Below are 27,939 nucleotides of genomic sequence, written 5' to 3'. Positions count from 1 at the left end.
CTGGTCATTCAAATCAGATGTCGGAGAGATGCGTTCCTGCGTAGGGCCTCTCTCATGATGCGTTCTCGTCTGTTATTTTGAACCATAAATGCACCAGGGTAGATCGGCCTTCTGCTGAGCTGCTGGAGATTGCAGAGGTTAAGAAAGTTTGTTTTATTTTTAAAGATGTATTTATTCATTTGAGAGAGAGCGAGAGCGCGCATGTGCATGCATGAGGAAGGGCAAAAGGAGAGAGAATCCTGAGGCAGACTCCCCACTGAGCACGGGGCCCCACATGGGGCCTGATCTCAGGACCCCAAGATCGTGACCCAAGCCAAAATCGAGAATCAGCCACTCAAACAACTGAGCGACCCAGGTGCCCCAAAAGTTAAGACATTTTAAAAAGAAGTGGCACATTTTTCCTTTCAGTAGCCCACTTAAAGATTTAGAACCAGGGGCACCTGGGTGGCTCAGTCGTTAAGCCTCTGCCTTCTGCTCAGGCCATGATCTCAGGGTGCTGGGGTCGAGTCCCGCATCGGGCTCCCGGCTCAGCGGGAGGCCTGCTTCTGCCTTTCCTTCTGCTGCCCCCCTTGCTTGTACTCCCTCTCTTGCTGTGTCTCTCTCTGTCAAATGAATAAATGAAATAAAATAAAATAAAGATTTAGAGCCAATACATAGTATTTGTAAGTACTTTGCTTAAAATAGATTATTTCTTCCTATTATTTTTTAATGGGATGAAATTCTGTGGCCCCGCTTCATCCTACTCCTGAAGGAAAGGGCCAGGGTGGTGTTGGTCAAGCCTTAAGCCTTTGGCCACTCGATCACTCCGCTTTCTTGGAACCTCGTTGGAAGACCAGAGCACCCCAAAGGAGCCTTCGTCACCTGCACTCCCGCAGACTTCACATGAGCTTTAGTGAGGGAAAAGCTCCCGTACAGTAAGATACACCATTTCCAGTGTACACATTTCAGAGACTTTTGACAAATCTTGGGTCCTGTGTAGACACCCACAACGGTTAAGACACACAACACTTACCCTTAATGAGCTTCCAAGACAGTGGGTTGTTGCCAAAATGCAATAGGCTCTCGCTGCCTTCTCTTGATGGTGCGCTCCTTGGCCACAGCATCCGTTGAGAAGGCGCCACTTGTGCTCACGAGGTCTTCCTCTCAGGCTTTCCGGCAAGGAAAGAGAAAGAGAAGGAAGGAAAAAGGGGCCAGGCTACAAAACAGCAGCGCATCCGACCCCTCACATCTCTCTGCTCTAAAAATGAAACTTAACTCAGTTGAGCCTGGACACATCACATCCCTCCGAGAGACTGAGGACAAGCAGCATGTTCTGTGCTTCCAAACAGCTGCGGGGAGCACTGCAGAGTGCAGCGCACAGGTCAGCTGTGCCTCGGGCAGGGCCGGGCGAGCCCGGCGCCCCACCGCACAGGGGCACCTCTGTTTAGAAGGACCCATGGGTGCGCTTCCCCAGCCAGCGCGCCGCTGGCCCCACGGACCCACTGTGGCGCTTCAGAGCCCTGTTGCTGGAGAGTATTAACTTGCCGTGTGAGACATGGGAACAGCAGTGTGACCCTCCATTTCTTTCTCACAATGGAAGGAAAGTGTGGGGGATAGTAAAAATGATGAAGACGTGATGAGTGATGTCTTCTTCCCAGCGGGACCGTGAACAGACTCTGTGACATAAACTGTTTTGGAAGCGTGGAGGGCCTGGAAATTGGCAAGTAACAACACGCCATCCTGCATCATGTATCTGTAAGAAAATGACCAGATTTAACAGGTCAGGCTGGAAGGAAGGGAGGGAGACTGAACAGTGAATTTGCTCATTAGTTCTTCAGTCCTGGGACTAAGTACGCCGAGGGTCTATATAGGAAAGAAAATGATTAGTCAAATTTCTATATGCTTAAATTTACATTTTTCTCTTTCAGTTTAAAAATAAATGAAGGGATTTTCCTTGATTTTTTTTTTCTTAGCAAAAGCGTGAATTCATCTGAGCCCTTTTGCTCTGCATGAGAGAACATGAAAGTGTTCCAATGGCATTGTGAAGAGTGAACATATTTTTGCATTTTAACTGTAATGAAGACAATATGCTATTCTTAATAAAGAAGTGGTTGTTTGGGGATGGGAAGTACATATTTGATTATAATTATAATCTCCAAATGTTTACTTTCTGTAAATAAGGATCTGGGTGTGGTTTGTTAGCACATGTGCCTTTCTGTATTGTGGTCCTTTTGAACAAGTATATGTGCGAAGCTCTACACAAACCCACAGAGACGTCCCATTTGATCCCTTCAGACGCGTCAGCTGGAGAGCCAGACCAGCTTCTTTCATCACTGAGTTTTTGAAAACACCCGAAAAGAGGGCGCTGGGTCAAACCCTCCTTCGTTTTGCCAGTCAAGGCTCCCGTCAGCCGTCAGAATCTGGCTGGACATTCACGCCCGGAGTGGGCTGCTGACAGATTTCATGGGGAGACGATCTCAGCAATCTTCTCGAATCCTGTGAAATATTTTAGTTTATATTGAAACGTTTCAGCCATTTCCATTAGATATTCCAAGAGTTGCCCAAAGGCCCAGAGCCCAAATCTCCACCCTGCTGTTTCTTTCCAGCCTGGCCCCCTCTGCTTCCCAGGCATCATCCTAGTAAGGGCCACCAAGCAGCTGTGACCGAAGGAAGTGGCCTTTCGTAATGCATTCACCGTCAGGCGGAAAATCAGGCCTCTTTGGAGGTCCTAGGGGCGCCTGTGCACGCCTTTTGCCTTTCTGCACTTGCACTGTTTTAAAAAATACATCTTTCCAGCTTCTGTCCATCTCGTTGCTGTGTGATGGACCTGTTGAATCATCCTGTGGTCTGTAGGGGTCTCTTAAAAGTTTGTTGTTCAGGGGACGGTGATGGGTCTCGAAGTCAGAACATTTCAGTCAAGAATGTTCGTTGGTGGGGCGCCTGGGGGGCTCAGTGCGTGAAGCCTCTTCCTTCAGCTCAGGTCATGATCCCAGGGTGCTGGGATCGAGCCCCAGGTCAGCAGGGGGCTTGCTTCTCCCTTGCCCTCTGCTCCTCCCCAACTCATGCTCTCTTACTCACTCTCTATTAAAAAAAAAGAAAGAAAAGAAAAGAAAAGAAATATTCTTTGAATGCCTGCTACATATTTGAACGATTGCCTTCAAATTCCTATTCTATTTAAAGTTATGAAAATTTAAGTAGTACTTGATATTCGGCCTGTTTGTGTTTTGGGGAAAGAGCGATTTTCTGGGAAATTGTTCAGACATTTCACTTTTGAATTGATAAAAGTCAGTTCATTATGTAGTTTCATTTGCTTACATTCAAATAGAAAATATACAGCATGCATACCTGTTTGTATGTCGTGGGTATTTATTGAAATGTTATTGTAGTTATGTGTGGACAAAAAGGCATTTTAAATTTAAATATATAGGAAGTTAATTGAAAAGATGTTCTTAAAATAAGAGGGTTACTTTCCAAGCATGAGTAATTTAGTTCAGTAGTACTTCATTCCTATCCCAGAGCCAGCATTTGTATCTTCTAAAAATATGTGGTTGTACAATTTTCATATGAGACTGAGTTTTAAATTTTAATTCAATTCAGGAAAGCCATGATCTCCCTGCTTTTACACACACACACACACACACACACACACACACACACACAGTTCTTGGACGATGAAATCAGCAACAAAATTCAAATGAATGGAACCAGTTCCCAGGATTTTGTTGGTCTAGTGGTTCAAAACTATACTAACACGGTAGCCACAAGCCACATGTGGCTATTCACAATTAAGTGTACGTTAAATATAATAAATATTCAGTTCTCCAACCGCATATGCCACGTTTCATGTGCTTAATGGCCCTTTGTGGCTGGGGGCCACCATACTGGACAGCTCAGAGGACACGATGTATTTAACTGGCTTCCTGACACTATTGGGTAATTTTCAATATTCCAATATTATGTATAATGCTCTAATGAACAATTTCACATAAAAATTTTTGCACATGTGTGTCCTATCTCCTTCAAATGCAGCAGTTCCCTCAGCATTCAGTGAATATTTAGCGACGAGCTATGTGTCTAGAGCTGTTCTGATGAAAATAAATAAATCCGTTAGATTCTCAGCATCCCGGAGCTTACATGCTAGAAAACAAACAACTGACAGAATAGAAATGAATGAATGGTTGTATGAATGAATGAGTAAATAACATAAGAATCCATTTGCATCAAAACAGTTTTTAATAAACGTGTGCACCAGTGTGTCAAGCCTGACTTTTAGCTAATGATAACTTCTGTCATAAAGGTTTTAACATTCCGTGTTTCAGGGTGTTTCTAAAGCTGTATGTCGATGTAGTTGACATACAGCACCATATAATTTTAAGTTGCACGGCGTAAGGATGTATAATATATCGTGAAATGATTACCACAGGAAGTTTAGTTAACATCCAACATCTAACATGGACCCCCCCCCAAAAAAAAGGAAAAATATTTTTCATCTTATGATGAGAACTCTTACTTCTTGTTAGTTAGTTAGAGAACTCTTAGGATCTATTCTCTCTCCCCTTTTAAAAAGATTTTATTTATTTTTATTTGAGAGAGAGCGCGCACAGATGTGAGCAGGGGGAGAAGCAGAGGGAGAGAATCTTAAGCAGACTCTGGACAGAGCACGGAGCCTGACATGGGGCTCGATCTCTTGAGTCTGAGATGGTGACCTGAGCTGCAGTCGAGAGTCAGGTGCTTACCTGACTGAGCCCCCACCCCCCACCCCCGGTCGCCCCAGGACGTGCCGTCTTAACGTTTCTGCGCACCACCCAGCAGTAGTCCTGTGCACAATGTTCTTCATACTTGCCTGTCTTCTACTGGAAGCTTGTACCCTTTGACCGCCTTCCTTCTGTTTCCCCTGCCCCTACCTCCTGCCTCGGGTAGCCCCAAATCTACTCTCTTTTTCTATGAGCTTGGCTTTGGTTTATTATTATTATTATTTTTATTTTTAGGGTCCACATGGGGGTAAGATCATACAATATTTGTCTTTCTCTGTCTGATTTATTTCACTTAGCATAACACCCTCCACATCCATCCGTGCTGTCACAAGTGGCAGGATGTTCTTCTTTTTTATGGGTGACTAATATTTCTCTCTGTGTGTGTCTGTGTGTAATATTTATTTACTCCATTCACCCATTGATGGGCACGGAGGTCGAGTCCGTGTGCTGGCTGCTGGAAACACGGCCGCGGTGACAAAGGGGACGCAGACACTCTTATGTCGTGTTTCCGTTTCCTTCTGATGTCTCCCCAGCGGTGGGACTGCTGGATCCTGCGCTAGTTCTGGTTTTCCTTTTTTTGGAGGAACCTGTTTCCCATCGTGGCTGCAGCAACTCAACATTCCCACGAACAACAGTGCTTCAGTTTTAAATCTTTTCCTTTGTGGCTCATGCTTTTATGAGAACTTTAGACCCAAAAAGCACTAACCCTAAAAGAGAAGAGTGATCATTTTAGAACATTCGAATTTAAAATTTCAGTTGCACAAAGACAACTTGAAGCAAATGAAGAGACAGGTCCAGAAGAAGACGTGTGCAATGAGTGTCACTCGTAGAAATTTCGACTCTTGTGGAACACGGAGTGCCCAGAGCCCGTGCGAATGCGCGGACGGGGCAGGAAGCACAGTGCCGTGCGTGCATCTAAGTGACAGAAGAAGTGATGCTCCAGCTCCCTCGTCCGGGGAAGGATGTGCGTGACTGCGGGGTTGCAGGTGCACAACCACGGGACTGGGCACTTCGCGGTGGGCACGCCTGGAGCAGTGTTGCGGAAGGAGTGAGGGCTGGGACTCTGCCGTTGGGAATAACAATTAGAATAATTACCTCAGGAAGTTATAATCATGCAGACCTTTGAAGCAGAAATGTCACTTGCTTATTCTACCTAGAGAGACTTTGGGGAGTGTTCCCAAGGAGACGGGCTGCAGAATATTCATTTCAGCATCATTTACAATCATAAGCAATGGGAAGCGACTAGTAAGCATCTGTGGGGAGAAAAATGAATATTTAGTTTGTGGTATCATCAGAGAGAAGAATATTAGTCAGAAATTAATAAAATGAACTGGGTCTCAGTGTCCTCACAGAAGCGGACATCCAAAACATCAAACAGTGAAAAGTAGCACATTGAGGACTCCTGGATGTGTGCAAGATGCCATTTTGTGTGATGAAAACACACCGAACAACACTGCGCTTTGGCCGTGGTGTCCCTCCTACAGGTCAGAGGACAGAGAAGGGCCAGAAGCCAGCGCCTCTGTGAAGAGGCGAGGTGCGCGTTTCTCGGGAATCGTTGGCCGTTGGGGATCGCTGTGGATGGCAGCTTGCGGGGGTTGATTATATTATTTTTCCGTACTTCTCTGCCTTCTAAATGTTTTTGTTTTTTTAAAGCAGTTAAAAACGAGTAACAAACAATTGATAGTGTAAGGGGAAAATGTGTTTTTACAAAAGTCTTTATCTCCCCAACCATACCGAAGGAGCTGTCTGGGGTTCTTCTCGGGATGTTCATTCTTCAGGCTTACATGTAGATGTTCAGAAGTCAGTTTTTAAAAAAAGATTTTATTTTTTCATTTTGAGAGAGAATGAGAGAGAGAGAGAGAGAGAGAGAGCACAAGCTAGGGGGAGGGGCAGAGGGAGAAGCAGGTTCCCCGCTGAGCAAGGAGCCTGATGCGGGGCTCAATTCCAGGCCCCTGGGATCTGACCTGAGCTGGGGGAGATGCTTAATGGACTGAGCCACCCAGGTGCCCCTCCGATGTCATTTTAATATTATCCTTTTTAAAAAAAGATTTTATTTATTTGACACAGAGAGAGAAGGAGCACAAGCAGGGGGAGTGGCAGGCAGAGACAGCGGCAGAGTGAGAAGCAGACTCCCTGCTGAGCAAGGAGCCCACATTGGGGCTCGATCATGGACCCTGGACCCTGAGCTGAAGGCAGATGCTTAAGGGACTGAGCCACCCAGGCGCCCCTTAACCTTACCTTTTGAAATGTATGTTGCCAGTTCTTCGGAAAGTGCGCTTGAATGAAAGCATTCAGATAGGTTTCTTATGCAGAACAGTGACAGGAAAAAGTTTGGATTCACTAATGTTTTTCTAATATTGAACTTTATCATTTATTCTTTATTTTTAAAAATACATGAGCATTTTGTTCCTATTACCGTTTTTTGTTCGCATTGATTGTTTTAAAATTTATTTTTTATTTTCAGCGTAACAGTATTCATTATTTTTGCACCACACCCAGTGCTCCATGCAATCCGTGCCCTCTATAATACCCACCACCTGGTACCCCCAACTTCCCATCCCCTGCCCCTTCAAACCCCTCAGATTGTTTTTCAGAGTCCATAGTCTCTCATGGTTCACCTCCCCTCCCAATTTCCCCCAACTCCCTTCTCCTCTCTATCTCCCCTTGTCCTCCATGCTATTTGTTATGCTCCACAAATCAGTGAAACCATATGAGAATTGACTCTCTCTGCTTGACTTATTTCATTCAGCATCATCTCTTCCAGTCCCGTCCATGTTGCTACAAAAGTTGGGTATTCATCCTTTCTGATGGAGGCATAATACTTCATATATGGACCACATCTTCCTTATCCATTCGTCCGTTGAAGGGCATCTTGGTTCTTTCCACAGTTTGGCGGGACCGTGGCCATTGCTGCTATAAACATTGGGGTACAGATGGCCCTTCTTTTCACTACATCTGTATCTTTGGGGTAAATACCCAGTAGTGCAGTTGCAGGGTCATAGGGAAGTTCTATTTTTAATTTCTTGAGGAATTTCCTCACTGTTCTCCAAAGAGGCTGCACCAACTTGCATTCCCACCAACAGTGGAAGAGGGTTCCCCTTTCTCCACATCCCCTCCAACACACGTTGTTTCCTGTCTTGCTAATTTTGGCCATTCTGACTGGTGTAAGGTGATATCTCAATGTAGTTTTAATTTGAATCTCCCTGAGGGCTAGTGATGATGAACATTTTTTCATGTGTCTGATAGCCATTTGTATGTCTTGATTGGAGAAGTGTCTGTTCATATCTTCTGCCCATTTTTTGATATGATTGTCTGTTTTGTGTGTATTGAGATTGAGGAGTTCATTATAGATCCTGGATATCAACCTTTTGTCTATACTGTCACTTGCAAATATCTTCTCCATTCTGTGGGTTGCCTCTTTGTTTTCTTGACTTTCCTTTGCTGTGCAGAAGCTTCTGATTTTGATGAAGTCCCAAAAGTTTATTTTGGCTTTTGTTTCCTTTGCCTTTGGAGACATATCTTGAAAGAAGTTGCTGTGGCTGATATCGAAGAGATTACTGCCTATGTTCTCCTCTAGGATTCTGATGGATTCCTGTCTCACGTTGAGGCCTTTTATCCATTTTGAGTTTATCTTTGTGTACGGTGTAAGAGAATGGTCGAGTTTCGTTCTTCTACATATAGCTGTCCAGTTTTCCCAGCACCATTTATTGAAGAGACTTTTTTACATTGTATATTTTTTCCTGCTTTGTCGAAGATTATTTGCCCATAGAGTTGAGGGTCCATATTTGGGCTCTCTACTCTGTTCCACTGGTCTGTGTGTCTGTTTTTATGCCAATGCCATGCTGTCTTGGTGATCACAGCTTTGTAGTAAAGCTTGAAATCAGGTAGTGTGATTCTCCCTGTTTTATTTTTGTTTTTCAACATTTCCTTAGCGATTCGGGGTCTCTTCTGATTCCATACAAATTTTTGGATTATTTTCTCCAGCTCTTTGAAAAATACCAGTGGAATTTTGATCGGAATGGCATTAAAAGTATAGATTGCTCTAGGCGGTATAGACATTTTAACAATGTTTATTCTTCCGATCCAAGAGCATGGAATGGTCTTCTATCTTTTTGTGTCTTCTTCAATTTCTTTCATGAGTGTTCTGTAGTTCCTTGAATACAGATCCTTTACCTCTTTGGTTAGGTTTATTCCCAGGTATCTTATGGTTCTTGGTGCTATAGTAAATGGAATCAATTCTCTAATTTCCCTTTCTGTATTTTCATTGTTAGTGTATAAGAAAGCCACTGATTTCTGTGCATTGACTTTGTATCCTGCCACATTGCTGAATTGCTGAATGAGTTCTAGTAGTTTGGGGGTGGCTTCCAGACTCTTTCTATGAAGCCAGCATTACCCTGATCCCCAAACCAGGCAAAGACCCTACCAAAAAGGAGAATTTCAGACCAGTATCAGTGATGAATATGGATGCTAAGATTCTCAACCAGATCCTAGCAAACAGGATCCAACAGCACATTAAAAAGATTATCCACCATGACCAGGTGGGATTCATCCCTGGGCTACAAGGATGGTTCAACATTCGCAAATCAATCAATGTGATAGAACAAATTAATATGAGAAGAGAGAAGAACCACATGGTCCTCTCAATCTATGCAGAAAAATCATTTGACAAAATCCAGCATCCATTCCTGATTAAAATGCTTCAAAGTATAGGGATGGAGGAAACATTCCTGAACTTCATCAAAACTATCTATGAAAGACCCACAGCAAATATCATCCTCAGTGGGAAAAAGCTTGCAGCCTTCCCGTTGAGATCAGGAACACGACAAGGATGCCCACTCTCACCACTCTTGTTCAACATAGTATTAGAAGTCCTAGCAACAGCAGTCAGACAACAGAGAGAAATAAAAGGTATCCAAATTGACAATGAAGAAGCCAAACTCTCTCTCTTCGCAGACGACATGATTCTATATATGTTTGCATTGATTTTTAACAGTGCCTAGGGAAAGGTCAAGATTGAGACTAAACATGGCCTTAAAACACATGCTGGGGCTCCTTCTGATGTTCGATACTATGTAATCATTCTCTTTCCCCTTCTGAATGAGTTGTAACAGGCTTATCTAAAGTTAAAATATAAATTTTTCAGCTGTAAAGGCAAATAGTATCTCTCTTGGCAGAACTGTTAGAGTGTCTTAAGAATCCATGTGCAGACTTCTGTATCTTTCCATGTGGAAACGCTCACATAATGGGGACCCGCCACATGTTCCAGCCAAGACATGTGGTCTGCGTTCGACAGCCAGCAAGACCGGGCCCCGTGCTGGGCACTCCTTCTGCTTTCGGAGGAAACTGTGCGAACTGTTGCCCTGACCTGATCCCCCTCACAGCCCACTTACGTCTTTGCTGTCTTTCTCCAGCCGCACTCAGGCACGCAGCTTCCCAGAGTGCCCGCTTTGATGAGGTCTCTGCTGATTTCCATTCTCTGCGACGCCAGGCCTCATACCCGAGAATTTTGTGCTGCACATTTAACAATACATCTGTGTCCTATTTTCCCTGTACAGGAGTGAAATCCTGTCATTTTGTTTATACGGGCCTTGTACACTTCCCGTTAATTTCTGGCTCTTTTATACACTTTAAAACTCTATGAATAAGTTTTTCATTTTTTGTAATTATACTTTTCAACGACTTATTCCTAGTATAGAGGGAAAACTCTCAATTTTGACATTCATAGCTTCTAACAGGCTGACTATAACCGAACACTTTTAATAATCCTATTTTATGTTCTGTTCTTTCCATGTGGATGATCATGTCTGTGATTAATGATAACTTGTAATTATATTGCAATTTCAGTATCTGTATCTCGTGTGTGTGTGTGTGTGTGTGTGTGTGTGTGTGTGTTTCAGTGAAGTTTAAACTCCTGGGAAGGTACTAACTAATGGGGTGGACATTCTTGTGTCTCTGATTTTAATGGATGAGCCGGTCCTGCTTACCTTCAGCGTGATCCTTGTGGCATTTTATTTACTGTGATAATTCATTGTTTAGGGCTCTTGTGCTCAATAGCTGAACAGAAAATTTGTCCGTCTTTTCTATTTCACTTAATGAGTTTTGATAAGTAATTCCTTTGGATCATTCCTATCCAGGACACACATACATTTACAGGCCTTTAAATAGCAGATAAATTGATGACACTGATGAAAACATGTTTCAAAATAACAAAGCCTGTAAGCTTTAAACCTAAGAACCCCAAGCTTTAAATTTTTGTAGAAAGGTTCCTTTCCTTACCTTCTGACTGTGTTCATGAACAGTCTTCTTTACCCAACCTGGAATCCATTGATAAGTCAGTAGGTTTGCTGTTCAGATTTTCCAGAACAGTCCTTAGGGAACAACATCAGATTATCCAGCTGAGAGAAAGCCTGAGCCATTCCCATCCTGTTTGCTGCCTTTGACTTTGACCTGAAGGGCTTCCGTTCCGGCTTGTGGATCTCATCAGCTCACTCTGCGGTCCTGCAGACTGGTTTCAATGGATTATACCGACCTTCTTCTCTTTCTTGACATTTTTGGGGACAGGTTTAACCTTTGATCTTGCCATATTTGAAATTTATTCATAACAATATGATCTGTGATATTTATTTTTTAAAAAGCAAAGTTAAAAGGAATTAGCAAATACTACCCCTTCAGTAGAAACCAGTATGCACGGGACAAACACTAATGAAGGCCGGTCCCTGAATGTCCTGGGCCCTGGTGACAGAAATCAGTCGTGTTCTGCAGTTCTCCGGGCTCCAGAACTTAGAACATAGAACTTCCTAGAAGGTAAATAAAAAATACAGCCTGTGGGGGCGATGTAGCAACTGGCCTGCCCCGCAGAAGAGAGCGCCAGCTTCCACCGCCGAGCACCCCTGCCCGGAGGGGAGCTGCCTTCGCCCTCCAGCGTCAGCGCGCCACCCCACGCGGATCTGTTCCAGAGTCACAGGGAGTTTTGAAATCTCCTGTTTGATTCTTAAAATCAAAATGTGAAAACTACAGTCCTCCTGGTAGTATATTCATAGTGTCTAAATATATGGAGGCTTTTTGAAACCAGAAGTAAGAAGCAGAATGGCTCTTACGTAACTTCATCGAACCCGGGCGAAAAGCGCCACGTACCTGATGAGGCCACGTCTCGGAGCGCCGTGGAAAGCCCCACGCGGGGCCGTGGCCGGTGAGAGGACGGAGCTCTGCAGCTTCTTGGGGGATTCAGAGCTGCCTTCGCGAGGGCCCCGCGGTCACTCCCGCATGACATGTGCAAACATACTGCACCGAAGCCGCGCGTGTTCTAAGGTCTGCGGGACTGAGAGCCCTTGTTTTCTTAACTTCGCGTCTCCGCGTGCGGTTCCCCACGGGTATGGTCAGTCGACGTGGATGGGCCGAGGGGATGAGGGCATGGGGGCTGCCACGATGGATTTCCGCGAAGAGCCCTCTAGCTTTTGTCCTAAGTACGATCCCACGCACAGTCCTAGAGAAACAGGGTTTGCTTGTGTTTGAGATTGCACACTCAGACTGGGCGCGTGCAAGGTGTGGCCGTATTCCTATTTGGTTTGAAAATGGATTTAATTAAATAGATTTTTTTTTAAAGGTTAATTCTAAAGAAGATAGTGTTTGTTACCATAGTTAAGATGTTCTTTCTTCCCTGAACTTGATAGCACTTTAAAAAAAAATTTTTTTAAGGACTTACACATTTATTTGAGAGGGGGAGAGAGAGAGAGAGAGAGCAGGGGAGGGGCACAGGGGGAGGGAGAGAAGGACTGTCCATCAGACTGTGAGCTCAGCGCAGAGCCTTATGCAGGGCCCAATCCCACAACCCGGAGATCACGACCTGAGCTGAAACCAAGAGTTGGACGCTTAACTTACTGAGCCCTTCCCAGGTGCCCCAGTACTTAAAACTTTTTTTGCCCCCCAAAATATAGTTTAATATGGTTATCTGTTGATATAGTGCCATTTCTTCTTGAGCCAAGAACCACACTAGCAATGCAGCATAAAGACATATTTATGGACTAGGGAAAGGAGAAAATGGAGTGAAGATTCACTTCTTACAGTAATGGGGGACGTATTATAGCAGCAGTAATATACCTAGAGAGAAATTCACGTGTAATTTAAGCGGAAACAATAGTGACAGCACACCCGCAGCTTTCCAGCTTGCCCGGTGTGATTTAGCTCCTCTCCCTATGTTAGCTCATGCGTTCTTCCTGACCGCCCTGGGAGACACAGGGTGCCTGATTGGGCTAAGGCTCCCGGCAGGCAGGCGGTGGAGCTGGGAGTCCCCCGTCCATGGTGTGTTCTGAGTCTGTGGTCTTCCTGGTGGCACCGTGCTGTCTCCACAGATGTGAGTCACTCTCTGATCTTGAGCATTCTTTCTGTGCTGGAGGGAATGGCTTTCCTGCACCGACCACATTCATTGAGCCATGATGCCTGGCGAGGGCAGGGCGGTGGGTTCCAAGGGAACGTGCGTAAGTCACCTCATTGATCTCCACTCCCTGCGGCCACCCAACCAAACTCAAATAGCTCACTGCAGACCAGCCCAGGGGAAACGGAAGGTTTCATTCTGCGATTGAAGATTTACAAAAACAAAGCCTAATGGTATGCAGGGCCTTTACCAACAGATATTCAATAAGCATCAACTAATATCACAAGTGATGGTGAATTCAGGAAAGTGCAATATTGAACATAGGTCTTTCTAAATGTTAGAGAGGGTGACTTTCCTAGCATCATTCCCACGCAAATCACCGCTTCATGTATCTTCACCCGGGTGACAAAGAGAAATGTTGGAGCTGTTGGAAGTGAATTTGCTCGTAATAAGGCCAGATGCTCAGAGACCAGAATGAACACCCCCACACACATACGCGTGCACACACAGACACGCACGCACACACAGGTTGTGGTCACCCTCGTGCCTGCAGGAGGGCTGACGAACTAGCTCACTCCTGGACCGAGAGAAGTGCCTCCTTTCCTCTTGCCTGCTTCCTTTATGGCTGGGCTTTTGGCTTTCGGAAGTACACCGTGAGTTCAGTCAGTATTATTCAAGAGCCTTTCAAAGCTCACATAAATGACACACTGGGTGACTCATTAAAACGTTTATCAAAAGTGCTTTCAGTTTCTTTACAGAGCTAGAGAAATGCATGCAGAACGGAGGAGTTCCTTCAGACTTCTCGTTCTCACATGCTGAAATAGCTTCAGAACTTTTGGGCTCTTACCCGACCAATTCCGTGTGGCACCCACTTTATTTAATATCAACAGGGAAATACAGGATGCCTGTGGAAAAACTATTTTTGAGCTGCTTATTTTCTCCAACATAAGTTTGCTTCTCAAGTTTTGAAAAGAGAAACTTCTTTTCCAAAAAATAAAAGTTAGGCTCACACAGTTGTTTGAGCTACCAAAAAATTAAAAATGAATAAAAAGATTTCAGGATGATGGTCTGCTTTATTAGCACAGAGCTCAAGACACCTGGATCTATGTATAACGACACAGACCAGCATTGCCCCCATGTCTCTGCACACCTGAGTTTTCCAGAAAGCTCCCCACACAGTGGTCTTGGGCCCGAACGCTTTGGGGGATGGTTACAGAGCATCTGGCCACCTGTGGCAGCCCCCCACCCGCTGACCCTCCTGAGCTCGGCAACCCCGAGCCTTGAGGTGCCCAGCTTCTCCCAAATGCATTGAACTGTGGAGACTTTTTCCGTGTAACATCTGTTAACACCCTTGTCTCGGAAACAGGCTCTGAGAAACCTAACTCCGCTTTCTCCACATAAGAGAAAAAATAAATCTAGAAAGTTCTGTGTTTCCAAAAATGAGCATAAAGCACTCTGCAAGGGTTTTTCCCCAGAGTGAGGGAAGCATGTGCCAAGTGTGAAGGAGAATTCGGGGTCAGCAAAGAAGTAGGCTGAGGTGGGTGAGCGCCTTCTGAGGGCAGCTGTAAGAGGCAAGAGAGCTGGTCTGTGAGCCACAGAGCACCACAGACCCCACTGTCTTCTTCCTGAGTGGTTTCGCGGGAACGAGTCCCACTTCACAGACGTGACATCTGCAGCATCCGGGGCCTCTGTGTGTCACAGGAAGGCCCAGATGGAGGGACCCGTCTCACTAGCCAGAGGCTAAGGGTCCCACTGTGAGACCACAGACCCCCTCGGTGACAAATGACAGGAACTGGTCACCGCATTACCTCATCTAATATTCTACAATTTTGCCAGTGAAGTTGCAAACTGTCAATATTTAGAAGTTTCCAAATATTATAATATTTTGGTCTTGGAAAAATACTAAGATGACTAAATCTGCAGTAACTTTTAATTATAGCTTTAGTATTCCAAGAACATGTTGATCAGCCTCAGTCATTTTTTTGCTGGATAAAATATATCTTTAAATGATTGTAGACTCATTAACAACTCTGTGACTTAAACAGCATTTGAATTTGTGGGGGCTTTTCCATCATGTGTCCATTTGTCAGCTCAGTGCTTTCCCCAAGGGTCCTGATGGTGTACAGATCAGGGATTATGTTTGTGAGCTTTATTGCTACAGCCTTTGATTTTAAAAGGTTTACTACTGTATTGTCTTTTGGTTAGTCAGTGGTTGTTGTTTCTGTTCCTCTGAATCAGTCTCTTAGAACAAACAGGATTGTCTCACAAAACTCTTCCCCAGACTCTGGTGTTTTAAGCTTACAAGTTTGTCTGCAATGGATTTTTGGCATTTCCCTAGGTTTTTTCCCTAACATGACTTTAATTGCCAAAGAAAAAGATGCTTTTTTTTTTTTTCTAGAGAATGTCTACCTCTTTATACACCATATTGTGTTAACTTGGAACTGCATGTCTTTGAAAGATGCGGGTGTGTTAACGAGTTTAATTCTTTATGCAGTGTCATAAGTTTCTCTGGTGGTTCCTAATTCTTTCTTTACTCTTGGTTTTGTTGTGTTCCATTGTACAGAAAGAAGTAGTGAATATTTATGTGATTGTTTCATTTCTATATTTACTCAGTATACAGTTTCCCCTTCGGTGAGTACCTATCAAATGTAGTTCATTGAGTCGTCAGATGGCAGAAACCCAAAGGAAAATCTGATCTGGACCTGACTCTGAAACCCTGGGTGTGTACAATTTTTTAAATTTAAATTCAGTTAGCCAACGTATAGTACATCATTAGTTTCAGACGTAGAGTTCAGTAATTCATTGGGCGCACAGAATGCCCAGTGCTCCTTACATCACGTGCCCTCCGTAATGCCCATCCCCCAGTGACCCCATCCCCCACCTGCCTCCCCTCCAGCAACCCTCAGGTTGTTTCCAGACTTAAGAGTCTCTCATGGTTTGTCTCCCTCTCTGATTTCTTCCCATTCTCTTTTTCCCTCCCTTCCCCAACGATCCTCTGGGCTGTTTCCTATGTTCCACATTTTCAATAAAGAGGCAACTGCCTTTTTGTCCACCTTTCCCATTAGAATTCCTTTAAGAGAGAACAACATTCTAGATTTTAAGATTTGGGGATCTGGGTTTTAACACAGTTTCACTCCTTGTCCACGTGGCGTTTACAGTAGCGTGTGCTGGGGGCTCGGATCCTGGTGCGCTTGCCAGTTCCAGTGCACCTTCCTCGCTCGCGCTCCCCCCGGGCCATGGCTGATTCCTCTCCCTGCCACTCTGGCAGCCTTACTTTGCACCCCATCCGTAACCCAGCTCTGATCTGTGACAGGCCCGTCTCTCGGTCTCGTGTGGTCTAATCACAGCATCGCTCATTGACCCTCCAATGAAAGAAACGGAGCCGAAGTTAAAGGACGACACGTGGCATTATCCTTGTGGCTGGTGCAGTAACCAGCGTGTCGAGAGCCCTTCCTTTTCCCTTTCTCAAGTCATTTTGTTCAAGTTATGGAAATGATGCCACCTGAGCACATGCTCTCCCTTCCAGAGGGGTTCTGTGGTTGCCGGTGGAATGCGCCTTTGGGAATGGAGACAGAGTCTAAGATCGTTGGTGTTGGTTGACCACGGTTGTTGCTACTGAGGGAGAGAATTTCCCACCAGAAACACCTTTACAGGTGCTGCTGCCCCACCTGGGATTCTTCCCTTCTTGGAAATGAAATAGGGGTCTTTAGAGTCTCCTAATGAGATCAGAGAGTTCACCCACTCTCTTACCAGAAAAAATCATGATCTAGGTCAATGTCTTCTTCATTCTCTTCGACTTACAACTGTTCTAGCAAATGTGTTATTTTTTTCCAGCTGCGTGACTTCTGTGTGTATGTGTGTGTGAAGAATTCATTTTTCTTATTTTTTGGGCCACGATGTAACGGACCAGGATGAGACTAAGTTAACATCCGTAGACTTCCCATTGCACAAGTTAAACTGAGGTAATCAAACCTGCCGTGTCTGTTCACGGGTTGTTTGTCAGAATGGTGATGACAGCAGCCCTTCGGCTGTAATGGGTTATGAAAGTAGAAGCTCTTTTGCGTTGGGAGGCTGGCTCTTCTTGACAGCTTTGCTCAGAAGGCGGCACACATGGGCCACACAGTGGAGGCACAGAGTGGGAACAAGCCACCCCAGTTCCATGTGGGGAGTGCCACGGAGCACCCAAGAGAGGGCTCGTTAAGGCCAAGGGTGGGTGGGGAAGGTTCTGGAGAAGAGGGCATTGCAGATCGGCGGGACTGAGGCAGCCACACACATCAGCAAGAAATCGGAGTGTGCAGACATGTTTGGGGACTCTACACCTCCTACAGGTGGTTGGACCTGGCTCAGGGCTGGGGGTGAGATCTTACAGATGGTACCTGTAAAGGGCTCGGGCCACAGCCTTGAAAACACATACAGTCCATGACAGGCTGTGGCCTTCATTAGACGGGCACTACTCACTCATAGTCCTCCTTTCCTTGGTCACTAAACTGCTTAGAATAGTTGGTGTTGGAAGCTTGGTTTTTTTGTGTCCCATGTGTCTAACTTCCTGCCTGATTGTTCCACTGAACCTGCTGGCTCTCAGGGAGTTTTCTCTCCCAGGTGGCAAGCCCATAGTTGGAATGGTGACCTGCCCAGATTTAAGATGAAAACACAGATGGGTTGTCTGCCTTTGGAGAAGCAAAAAAGGTGGGCACTTACGACCCAGGCAAAGTTATTGAGAATTAAATCACTTAATTTAGCAGTTTTAGGCCTCTATTCCCATAAGTACAGAAAAGTTCATTCTGGTTGGAAGATGAAGAATTTTCCATAGGCAAAGATTCGTAGACCCACGAATCATCTTGGAAGCATCAGGAGCCATGAATGTCTTCGAAGCCAGTCTCAACGATGTTATCAAAGAGTTGAATTCAGGGACTCCGTTAAGGTCATACTGCCTTTTTATCCCTCGTGGATACAAACCATCTGGCTTCTGCTGGAATCGTTCATTTAAGCTTCTCCCTAAAGGTCACGTTCCAAACCAGATTGAATTTGTGATTCAGTGAGGCCGTGTCCACAATGTCCGGCAGGCAGACATTTCTCAAGGACAAAATGAGAAACATGGGTCGAAACTGGCTGGTCCTTGCCTTTTTGTCCTGAGTACCTGAACTGTGAGTCGAACACCATCCTAAGAAACTTACATGGACGTGCTTAAATATCTTCGTGATCCGTAATTTTGTTATAATAAATACAGTTTGATGTACTGTGTCTTTGCTGTAGCATTTGAGGTCGGTACGGCTGCATGGATTTCTCTGAGACCGGGAGGCAGAGTGGAGGCTCCTTCCTAATTCAGTGTGTCACAAGCAGGTGAATCGGAGCGCTGTCAGGTTTCAGACCTGGGTAGAAGCAGTGCAAGGTGAGCCCAAGTGAGGATGACAGAGAAATGCAGAAGAAAAAGAACGGACAACCAGCAAAAAGCTATACAAATTAAGGAAAAGCCAAGGCATTAGGAGGAAAAAAATCTTATGTCCAAGAGTAGGGAGTAAAACCACAAAAGGATATATAAATATTTTTAGCCTTCACACTATAGAATTTCACCTGCTCTTCTAGAATATGACTTCCTGGGAACTTTCCTTTACATTTCAATATATTGGACATAATTCAAATATTGTATTATTTCAGCTCAGTTTCAGGGAAATAGAACTGTAATGTTATTTCCTTTATGTCTGAAAATTGTGACTTCTGTCCTGGACTGCTATAAATGTTCTTTTATTATTCAGCCCTTAGCTCTCTGTCTCACGGGGTCCCAGCAACACTTCCCTTGTCCACGCATGGCTTGTTGATTCTACCAGAAATATTCTTAGCTTATCTGTCATTAGAGATTTATTGTGAAAATCAGAAGCAATAATTTGGACATTATATACTGTATGAGTCAGTTCTTTTATAAAATCTAAAGCTTAGCTTTAGTGATTGCTTTGGAAAGTAAGTTTGCTCAGCATTTTCTTCACTATAATTAAAACAAATGACTTTTATTTTTAAATTGGTGGTTTATTAATAAAGAAGAATAACCCCCTCTTTTTTTAATTGATCTTCAAAATTTCTAGGAAACATGTGTGTTGTGGGAGCTGTGTAACCATAAGCCATAAGCCATTTGACCTATGGTCAGGTTGGTTTCCAGCTTATTCAAGAGCACATGATGTGAAGAAAAAAAAAAAAATAGATTTCTTGCAATTAGTAAAGGTGAGCATTACAAATAACCTTTTTAGGTATGTGTCCCCGGCAGTCTGTCTCTTTAACAGTCTACCCATGGAGGCTGTCCTGGAGCTTCTCCTGGGAACGAAGGCTCAGTGCCAGCCTCTGGACATGGGTATCGGGAACAGAGAACATCAGAAGGGAGGTGAGACCTGGGAGAAGGTTCAGAGGAGATACCTTCTCAGAGATAAATTTAGGACGGTTCTCTTTTAGGTGACTTAGGTGGAAAAGAAAGCGGGACTTGGAGTATTTTTGACAAAAGTTTTTTTTTTTTTTTTTTAAATGTGCAAGTATATTAGCAATTAGAAAAATAAAATTAACCGAAATCATAAATCTCATTTTGAAATAAAACCTAATAATGGTAGCTTAAACTTCAAATTAAAAAGTCATGCTTTGGGGCACCCAGCTGGTTCAGATGGTAGAGTATGTGATTCTTGATCTTGGCATCAGAAGTTCAAGCCCCACGTTGGGTGTACTTAAAAAATAATAATAATAATGTCTTATTTAATTATAAAATCTCCATTTCCGTGGATGGCTCAGTCAGTTGAGAATCTGCCGTTGGCTCAGGTCATGATCCCAGGCTCCGGCGATCAAACCCCACATCGGGGTCTCTACTCAGCGGGGAGTCAGCTTCTCCCTCTCTCTCTGCCTCCGCCGCCCCACTTGGGCTAATGGTCTTTCTTAACTAAATAAATATATAAAATCTTTTTAAAAAAATCTCCACTTCATTCTACCTTATGTCATCTCTTTCTTTCCCAGGATTTCCTACATTACATTTATTTCAAAATCATTTACCTTTAGCTCTTGGAGGATGGTTGTAATAGCTGTTTTTAAAGCCTTTGCTAATTCTCACATCTGTGACATGCCACAAGTAATCTCTATTGGTTTTACTTTTACATGTGAGTTGAGATTTTCCAGAACCTTAACAGGCTGAGGAATTTTAGGTTGATTTTTAGACATTTTGAGTATTATGTCATGGGATTCTCAGTCTTGTTTCAATCCTAAGGGGAACATTGATGGCTTGTTTTAGCAAGCAACTGACCCAGTTGGTTACAGGCTGCAGGTTTTAAAAATTTTGTGTAGCTTGTTCTCCTGTCCTAAGGATTGTATGAATCAGTGTTGAGGGCCCAATTACATGCCTCCTTTCTTCAAATTCATCTGGTTGAGTCCTAACCCCCAGTACCTCAATATGTGACTATGTTTTGGGGTAGGGTCTTCACAAAGATCATTAAGATTGAATGAGGTCATGTGTGGGGGGGGGTTCATCCAGTAGGATGGGTACCCTTATATAATAAGAAAATATTAGGACACACACACACACACAGGAAATGCCACGTGAGGGCTCCAGAAGAAGGAGGACATCTACAAGCGAAAGGGAATGGCCTGAGAAGAAACCAGCCCTGCTGATACCTTGAGTTCAGACCTCCAGGATCAAGAATCGTGAGAAACTAAACTTCTGTTACATAAGCCCCCGTCTGTCGTAGTTTTTATGACAGCCCAGGCAGACTAATACATTCAGAGTTGGTATTATTTTGTTCATGATTTGAAGAGTGAAACTTGTTTTTTTGAAAATCTACCTTATGAAATTAGTAACATGACATTAAATAGAAGAAAATAATTAACATGCAAACTCGTGTTCACATAAGGCACAAGAAAATGTTCAGTGTGTCTTCGGAGGAGGGCCTGTGGAGGGGGTGTCCTGAGGTTTGTGTTCACAGGAGTGACAGATAATCACCTCTTTTCCATATTGTAGGAGAAATGGATGAGTGACTCTAAAAAGAGAAGGACAAGGGGAAAGACTTGGAGATTTGACTGCATAACTTTTTAATTTCTTTCCATAAAAATGATCTATGCAAGAATAAAATGATATTAAAAAAAAAAAACCTGGGAAAACCTTTGCAGCATCTATGGGACCGAGTTGATTTTTTGAATAGATAGAGGAATATTCTCAAGTGAATTAAAAAACTAGTAATAGGCCAGGGAGAGGGGACCGTAGGCTATGGATTTGGAGCAGCACGCACGCACGCACACACACACACGTGAGCACACACACTAGATGTGAATATCATTCACAGTGTTGAAATTAAAGCATCCTTAAGCAAAGTAGAAAACCTGTCAAAGACACGTAAAACTTAGGTTAATGAGAAGTTGTACAAAGGAGCCTCCTTCTATGCTATTTGCAACCTTTCAATAGATCCGGTATTTAGAGGGCAATCTGTTAAAATACAGCAATGATTTTCTCTTGCAGAATGCCCTTTGACCTATCAGTGATGCTTGTTGTCATGTGTCCTAAGGAGATAAGGATGAATGTGTGCAGAAATTTAGCTTCCAAGAATGTTTACCCTTGTATATTTTATAATGGTAAAAAGTAGAAAGAGGGAAGTGTCTGACAGTAAGGAATGGCTTAAGTAAATGTTGTTATATTCAAATAAAATCATACAAAGATTTAGAAGTAATGGAATGGGAAGTATTTTTTACATTATTATGTAAAAAAAGTTTCAAATTTATAGGGCTATTACTGTTCTACTTTCATAAAGAAAAATGTTTACACGTGAACACAAACCAGTGGAATGATATACATCCAAATGCTGACGTGGATTATTTTGGATTATAGGTGATGTTTTGTTTTTCTGGATTGTCTTCCCCATGTTCTAAAATAAACATATAATGTTTTTTAAAACTCAACATAATTTACTTAAATATTAAGAAAGATATTCCAGAAGTAGTAGTGATAGGATTATTTTGATTTCACAGAGTTGGTGATGTAGGACTTAAAATGTGAAGTGTTTTTGCCTTCATTTTTCAGTACCGTCTTGCTCTTATTTTGTTGATTTCACTGGAAATTATCTATCATTTTAAATAATCCTAAAATTTAGGTCTTCCAGAGTTTAACAGATAACTCTGTTGCTGTGCATACCCTTGACAAAGCCATTTATTTTATAGTTACTCTCGGAATGGGACTGACTTTTAATTACGAGTCAGTTAAGAAAATTAAATTTCAGCTGTATTTTTACAATCAAATATGTCCAGGGACCATTTTTACCAAAATAATTCTGTATAAAAGAACCCCCACAATCTACTGTATTACAAATAATCAAATCTATTGGAAAACAAAATTGTTATTTTTAAAATGACTTCTCCCTAAGACACCATTGTTGTGTATCAAGAATTAAGAAATACCAAGACTGTTTATGACAGAGAGAGAGAGAAAAGGGGTGTGTGTGTGTGTGTGTATGTCTAACTGGCCAGTACAACTATCCTTTTGCTCTTGACTAAAGCAACAAGGAAGTATTGTTTCAGCTGAAATCTGAGAAACTGACTCTCCGGGTGTAGTGCTCTGGGCTTTAGGCATCTTTATCCAGAAGTCTGTGGGCCTGAGCATCCTTGGCCCGCCCTCCTCCAGCCCCCAGAGACACGGAGCCAAAAATGTTTTCTTTCTGGCTCACCGCTCTGCACACAGGCCCTCCCCAGGGGTGGACAGCAGTCAGAGAGCGGTCACGGGGCTGCCACAGATGGCTCTGTGCGAAGGCTGCAGCCTCCGTGGATGCCTCTTGGGGGAGGGGCGGTGGCTGGGGACCAGGCTCCTGTCACCCTCCAGAGGCTGTCCCGCGGGCAAGTGGGCAAAGCCAGGTCCGCTGATTACCCCTGGCAAGTGCCTGCCCTTCCTCCTCCCACATCTGCATTTCTGGGTTTGCACGTGGAGTCAGGACAGATGGCTTAGGTGAAACAGGGCTACAGAAAACAAGGAACCTTCTCATGGCACCTTGTGTAAGACTTGCGGTGCAGTCCAAGAATTTCAGAGGTTCTTGGATAAATAAAAGTAACACCGCCGAGTCTTGCAGGCTTGCTGTGTGCCAGACACGGCACAGAGTGGTATTATCCAGGGTGTTCCTTGATTTAAATGCACAGAACGGCAGTGTTCCTGTTCTACAGAGGATGAGAGTGAGACTCTGGTCGTTTAAGTAACTTGCTAAAGGCCACACGGTGTGTAAATGACAGAAATCGAACCAGTTTTTTCACACACATGCCCATCAACATCATGGTTAAGGGGTCCCTTACCTTGGGGGTCCGTTCTAAGTATACCCCCAAATAGTAAACGGGTTTTGCTGAACAAGCACAGTACAGAGCCATCTGAAGCTGGCAGACTATTTTTAGGAAAATCTGTGTGCAGGTATGGTTTAACTGAATAGATTTATCTTCCCTGAAAATGCAAATTTTTAGTGTCACTGCATCTGTGTGTGTGTGTGTGTGTGTGTGTGTGTGTGTGTGTGTGTGTATGTCTGAAGAAGTTCCTTCATCTCAGGGGTGACCTCATTCCTTTCTTCATGAGTTGGTCCTGAAAATTATTCTTTGTCTCCTGAGTTTATGACAGATAAGGGTGCTGTCTTTCTATTTTTCCTGGACTGTCTAATAGTCTGGCCATTGGTCAGTCTCTGCCCCCCCGAGAAATGGGCTCCAGCGTGTTCCAGGGCGGCCAGGGTAAGGCAGTCTGAAGAGGTCACACCGTAGATAGAGCAAGACCTACAGGGTGAGAATATTGGTGCTACATTAAAGTAAACCGAGCATTTCAGTTGTAATTTCGTATCGGATACCTGACCAAAGAATGCAAGATAGTCTCTAAAGCACGTGTGTGAGGCTACTCTGTTCTATAGAAGACACTGAACCAGATCCTGTATTCGGAATATTTTAATGCAGTTTTACCATCTACCAGATTTGCAGGTAACATACACACGTGTGATTTTGATGTGCATGTGCTTGGCACACAGGCTTTTTCTTTTCCTTTTTTTTTTTTTAATTTTAGTTTTTCAGTGTTCTATGGTTCATTGTTTATGCACCACACCCAGTGCTCCATACAATCTGTGCCCTCCTTAATACCCACCACCAGGCTCACCGCCCGCCCCCCCCGCAAAAAACCCTCAGTTTGTTTCTCAGAGTCCACAGTCTCTCATGGTTCATCTCCCGCTCCGGTTTCCCCCAACTCACTTCTCCTCTCCATCTCCCCATGTCCTCTGTGTTATTTCTTATGCTCCACGAGTAAGTGAAACCATATGATAATTGACTCTCTCTGCTTGACTTATTTCACTCAGCATAATCTCCTCCAGTCCCGTCCATGTTGCTACAAAAGTTGGGTATTCGTCCTTTCTGATGGAGGCATCATACTCCATAGTGTATATGGACCACATCTTCCTTATCCATTTGTCCATTGAAGGGCATCTTGGTTCCTTCCACAGTTTGACGTTTGTGGCACAGGCTTTCTCGAAAAGGAAGGGTGTCTGTGGTTCGCACTCAAGGAGTGAAGTTGGGTGATGATGAAGGTGACACAGTGGTTGGAGCTAGCAGCTGGGACGTGGCTCCCGTCATGTCTGAAAGGCCTCCTGGAGAAACTTCTAGAAGGCTGCCTCTGTGTTATAAACACCCTGTAGGATAATGCTGATTACTTCTTGACTACTTCCTTATAACTCTTAATATTAAGATAATCAACTATTCATAATTAATAAATTAAAACAAAATTTGGAAAATTGCCAGGACAAAATTTGCTTCTAGAACAGAAAAATAAGGGAGGCTTGGAGAAAATTTCCTAACTCCAGTGGACCAGAGACAAGGAAAGCGGTTAAGAGCACTTACATTTTGATTGTCAACAAGAGTAACAGGGAAGTGAAGTTCTGGAGCCCTTCTGGAGCGGAAAGGGCAGGGGAGAGGCAGCTGGTCCTACTGGGCAGGAGGTCGGCCGGAGCGAGCCACGGGTGTGTGTCTCTTGGTGGAAGCTTCCGGTGTTCTCGAAAAGCTGTGGTACTCTGTGTGCTCCCTCCAGCGACTGGGAAAAGCCTGACAAGCCTGCTCTGTACGTCTGTGAGCCTGGACAGTTGATCCCGCACAGTATGTGGTGCTGGAGGATGCGGGGAACAAGGCCGTTTCTGATGGGCATCACTTGCCTTTGGTTTCTCGGCGCCTGACGTACCTGAGAGCACGTGGAGGGTTTTCTGCAGAAGGAAGCCTTCTGGAGTGCTTGCTTATGCACGGATCTGGTACCAGCGGTCACAGGGAAGAGAAGTCTGGGACAAGCCCCCGCGCCGTTGTATTTAGAAAGTTCTATAAATGGAGCATTGAGCACCCCCCCCCCCCCGCCGCCACCAAGCATAAACACTTAGCTCTTTCTTCTCGCCCTTTCCGTACGCTGGAATACCGTTCACATGCTCCGACCTGCTGCCGAGGTATTTTTAAAAAGAGAAATTCTTCTTTTCAGCAAGATTTTTATTTGTTTTTTCTTTTGGCCTTGTTGTTGTCTGGCTGTTTTTGCACTGAGTGTATAGTTTGTTTATTTGATTTCTCTTAAATAACTGAGTATTTGGGGATTGTGGGTTGGTCTGTTATTTTCAGAGGTTGCTTTTTCTCGGAGACTATGGTGCGAGCTGTCTTTTTTTTTTTTTTAAGATTTTATTTATTTGTTTGAGGGAGAGGGAGCATAAGCAAGGGAGTGGCAGAGGCAGAGAGAGAAGCAGACTTCCCGCTGAGCAGGGAGCCTGACAAAGGGCTCGATCCCAGGACCCTGAGATCATGACCTGAACTGAAAGCAGACATTAACTGACCAAGCCTCAGTGAGCTGTCTTAATGCGGCAGCGGGACTCCCCTTCCCATCTGGGTTCACATTTGAGCAGGGAGCTGCCTCTGGCCTCCCCTCCTTCTTCCTTACCACCTCCATGCCCTGAGCAGGGCAGAATTCCTTGAAAACACCCTGTGGAAGGCAGTACACAGCCAGCTTCTCTCGGTCTGTGTGTAGTCTTCCCTAGCAGACTAGCTGGGGTACAAAAACAGAGACCCTGGTAAGTAAGGCCCCCTCGTGGGTCGCTCAGACACATTTCCTTTCAAGCAGGGAATGTTGTCATCTTTTACTCTAATATTACTTCCTTGGAATGAAGGGTAAGTCTTAGGAAACAGAGTTAACCTCTGGGGGTCAGTTGCTCCCATCTCTACAATGGGTCATGCAGTGTCACCTTCACTGATGGCTGAGTAGCTCCTCTCAGACTACTCACCCCCAGGATAACTCCACAAACTCTGCATAAAATGTGAACAAAAACTATCTGAAAACTCTGGTGAATGGCCAAGAAGAAGCAGAACATGCAGAGTCAGCGCTTGGATGGAAAGATCAGCCCATAGCGGAGTTTTCTCTTCTTCTGGATCTGGGATCTTGGGGGAAGCCTCGGTCAGCCCCAGCGGGAAGGGACGAACTCAGAAGACGTCTACGGTTTCCTGGACTGGGTCACCAGTAAGACAGTGCGGGACCCGCCAGCCGCTGGCACAGGGGGAGAGAGCCTTCGAGGGAGAGCCCCCAGGGCTGATTGTGAACCCCACTCCTGAAAGAAGCAGTGACAAGACAGAAGCCTAGGATGGAGCAGAGCCGGCCGCCGCTGCCCCCTGTGGGCGTCTTGTCCTCGTGGGCAATTGGTGCGGAGAGTTAGGGATGCTTCCTGTCATGTACAGCAGGCGCTCCGGTGCGACGCCGGGAGACATCACCAAGGAGCCACCGGATCCACTGAAATGGAATGAAAACAGAAACAAAAACAATTGACCCAAAGGAAAGCAGAGAGAGGAGGAGAAGAGGAACATGAAGCAGTTGGGAGAGACAGAAAACACCCAGTAACCGTGGCTCTAATCCAGCCTTGTTAATAGCTGTGTTAAAATGAATGGACTATATGCAAAACCACAGTACGTACCAGAAAGTTGCCAAGAGAGAAGATGTTACGGTTCTCATCACAAGGAGCATTTTGTGGTAATTCTGGGGGGATGGATGGTAACAATTTATTGTGGTAATCCTCCTGCGATATACAAATACCCAGTCGTTATGTTGTCCCCTAACCCTTACACAGGGCTGCGCGTCGGTCGCGTTCCAGTTGTAAAAACTGAAGTTGGCGGCGCACTGGTCAGGAGGGAGCCAGGCTGTTGGTTCCCTCCACAGCTGCTCTTCCTTCCGCCATCCTGCTCGCTGCCACAGGCACGATGCCGTGAGGCACCTTGCCTCCTGGGCCGCAGTGAGCTCGGGAGACGGGGTCCCCCTCCGGATCCAGATGAACTCTGACCCGCTCAAGACAATCCCAGGTTCCGTTTTCCCTTGCCAGGGGAGCAGGTTGGGAATTAGCCTAAGACCCAACCCAAGAACCCAAGGAAAACCCACAGAGGAGCTTTGTCACTGGCACAACGGATGAGTGAAGGGATAATTGATTATTAATAGACACGATGCAGTACCCTCTTTGGAAGATAGTTTGGTGGTGTCTTATAAAGCAAAATATCGTCGTCTGATGAGACCCAGTAATTGTGCTCCTAGGTATTTATCCAAATGAGATTAAAAGAAAAAAAACTTATATCCACACAGAAACCTTCACACACATGTGCCTAGCACCTTTATGCATAATTGCTGGAAGTTGGAAGCAAACAGATGTCTTTCAACAACTGAATAGAAGAATAAGCTGTGGTCCGTCTGCACAGCGAACTCAGTGATACAAAGAGATGAGCTATCGAGCCATGAGAGGACATGGAGGAGCCTTAAATTTAAAAAATAATAATAAACAAAACCAAAAGGCATAGGGAAACCTTTCTAACAAGGATGGCTCAAGT

General features: G+C 44.4%; 1 protein-coding gene and 1 long non-coding RNA gene across 4 annotated transcripts in view; both read left to right on the top strand.

The window, feature by feature from the left end:
- ADCY2 (adenylate cyclase 2) overlaps positions 1-27,939 on the top strand; it is a 409,046-nt gene that overhangs the window by 148,279 nt on the left and 232,828 nt on the right. The gene's annotated exons all lie outside the window — the stretch shown is intronic.
- LOC116587092 lies at positions 9,618-15,791 on the top strand. Its single transcript, XR_004284306.1, has 3 exons — positions 9,618-9,705; positions 11,698-11,700; positions 15,780-15,791. It is a non-coding gene; the product is annotated as an uncharacterized LOC116587092 (long non-coding RNA).

This window comes from Mustela erminea, chromosome 3, assembly GCF_009829155.1.
Source record: "Mustela erminea isolate mMusErm1 chromosome 3, mMusErm1.Pri, whole genome shotgun sequence".
In the NCBI taxonomy this organism is placed as follows: domain Eukaryota; kingdom Metazoa; phylum Chordata; class Mammalia; order Carnivora; family Mustelidae; genus Mustela; species Mustela erminea.
The sequence above is the reverse complement of the archived record's forward strand: the minus strand, read 5'-3'. Positions and strand labels throughout refer to the sequence as shown.